The sequence below is a fragment of the Ipomoea nil genome, unplaced genomic scaffold (genome assembly GCF_001879475.1).
Source record: "Ipomoea nil cultivar Tokyo-kokei standard unplaced genomic scaffold, Asagao_1.1 scaffold2782, whole genome shotgun sequence".
Taxonomy (NCBI): domain Eukaryota; kingdom Viridiplantae; phylum Streptophyta; class Magnoliopsida; order Solanales; family Convolvulaceae; genus Ipomoea; species Ipomoea nil.
Window position 1 is genome coordinate 234,892 of NW_017619210.1, and position 2,754 is coordinate 237,645.

Genomic DNA, 2,754 nt, shown 5'->3' on the forward strand with positions numbered 1-2,754 from the left:
GCGAGAACTTCGACGAGAAGGTGAGAAAGTAAGGTTCAGTTGCTGTTCGATTTGGCCGGCGAGAACTTCGACGATGAATTCCTTTTTGCTGTTCGAATGCCGGCGAGAACTTCGACGAGAAGGTGAGAAAGTAAGGTTCAGTTGTTGTTCGAATGGTGGAGGCGGTAAGTATCGACTTCGACGATCACGGCGCCTCCGAGGAGCAACTCCTCTTGTCGGACACCAACACCGCCGACCGGTCTTGGCACTTGAACTCCGACGGCTTCCAGAAGGTGTTGTGGAAGAAGAAGAAGTAAATAATTTTTTAATTTTTTTTAACGTAAATGACTGTTTTGCCCCCCTAAATAAAAAATTAAAAAATGTTTAAGATTTTCCGGTGAGATTTGGCCAGCAATTTGGCCGGCGTGACCAAAATTGATAGAAATTGCATAGTCAAAGTACTAAATTAACATTTGAGAAAATTTCAATTTTGGTCACACGATTATAGGGGCATTGTTAATTTTAGCACCTAACTTTTAAAATTATCAATTTAGTACCTTGAGTATGTAATTTTTGTCAATTTTGGTCACTCCGGCCAAATTGCCTACCAAATTTGGCCGGAAAAATTTAATTCAACATTTATCTAAAATTTTAGGGACAAAATAGTCTTTTCTCTCCTTTCTCCTAATTCCCTCCTGCAGCAATCCAGCTTCTCGATCCTCAGCCTAGAGTCCCCTCCAGCCTTTTCAGAATCGCCGGCCCTCTGGGATGGACCGCCCAAAACAACTCATTATAACTCAAATTATTATTATTATTATTGGCTTTGCCCATCAGTTTATTGCAGAAGTCCTCGATGTTGTGTTCAATCTTCTCCGGCAAATCCCTGCCCAGCTTGAAGTTTATCCCCTCCTCGGAGATCTGGCCGTCGATCATGCTTTGGGTCCCCGGGAGGAACTGCTGGGCGGCAAAACTGAGTTCCATGAATGGGTTTTCCACGTTTTCCCTGGAGTCGGCGCCGACGATCACCGCCGCCGCGCCGTCGCCGAAGAGTGCCGCGCCGACGAGTCGTGCTAGCGGAAGCCGAGGATGGTGGTTTCCGACGTGGTTAACAGGACGCGGCTCCTTGGGTTGTTCTCCGCTATGTCATTGGAGACCGGGAGGCCGGTGACGCCGCCGTAGCAGCCGAGAAAGTAGAGCACTATGCGATTGACGTCACTTTTCAGGCTGAGTTCGGCGGCCAAGTAGAGATCGCCGCCGGACAACCAGATTTCGCTCGTGGAAACGTAGACGACGTGGGTGATTTCCTCAACCGGCTGCCCCTAGTCGTTTATGCAAGCCAGGCTTGCTTCTTTCGCCATCACAATCAGGGTTGGGTTTGCCACCTCTAGGCGCTGCGTGATGGTTGGAGAGGCTTCCGTGGCTAGTTCTGGGTATCTTTCCAACACATCCTTGCACATAACTTAATTAGGGAGAAAATTTCAACTGAAAAGACCATTTTGCCCCTAAAATTTTAGATTTAATGTTGGATTAAATTTTTCCGGTCAAATTTGGCCGGAAATTTGGCCGGAGTGACTAAAATTGACAAAAATTACATACTCAAGGTACTAAATTGACAATTTTGAAAATTAGGTGCTGAAATTAACAAAGCCCCTATAGTCGTGTGACTAAAATTGAAATTTTCTCATTAACATTTTTAAAAGTCAAGTGTTGCAATTAACACAAGTGCAATATTCAGTGGACCAAAATTGAAATTTTCTCGTATTTTAATAATAATATAATTACATAAATCATATAACATATCAATTTTCTAAAATAATTGCAAAAAATGAGTTATACATCATTGATACTTTTACACTTATATTATCATTCAAAAAATTGTACACTTACAACTATTATAATTATTTATAACTTGACCTTTAACTTTATTATTTAAACATATATTAAAAAAAATAATATCCGTAATAATAATAATAATAATAATAATAATAATAATAATAATAATATATTTTAGAGAAAATTACCGATTTGGTTCCTCGACTATGAGGATTTCACCAATTTAGTCTTCGACTACCAAAATTACTCAATTTGGTCATGGACTATGACACTTTTACCCGATTTGGTCCTAAGTGTTATTTGCCGGTCAAACCAAAAGGGCAATTTTGAGATTTAAAAAAGTATCTTCTTCTTCCTTATGTTATCAATCAAGAATGCAGTCCAACGCAGGCAACTCGGTGGCTTCGACGCCGCGGTCGGAGCACCACCAAAACCTCGCCGATGATGGTGTTTCCATGCAGCAGTTGCCACGCGTCCGCTTCATGTGCAGTTTCAGCTAGAAGATCCTTCCCCGGCAGCACGACAATCAGCTCCGCTACGTCAGCGACGACACGCGTTGAACCGCCACGCGTCTTTCTCGTCCCTCCTCGTTAAGCTGTCCAAGCTCGCCGGTGTCTATGGATTTAGGACCTCTAGGATCCCAGCACTTCAAGGTTTTATCCCAACTGCGGCTTTTCCTTTTTCCGACTGCACCTCTAGTAAACACGCTATGGTTGTGCGTAAGTCACAATTTTTATCCCAGCGCTTCTATCTGTGGCTTTTCTTTTTTCCGACCGACGCCGATTCGAGAACCAGTACGATTAACTCCATCCTCGACGGCTCGGCTAAGCGCGAGCACTGGTTTTGTCGATGCAGCTTGTTGACTGACGCCGATCGAGATGTGTTTTTATTCACTGCACACTCTTTCAGTTCGTCTCTTTAAATTATCCGATCTTATTCGGT

The 2,754-nt window shown here is 43.0% G+C and overlaps 1 pseudogene; it reads right to left on the minus strand.

The window, feature by feature from the left end:
- Positions 1–622: 622 nt before the first annotated feature.
- Positions 623–1,436, minus strand: LOC109157459 (annotated as a pseudogene).
- Positions 1,437–2,754: the final 1,318 nt, after the last annotated feature.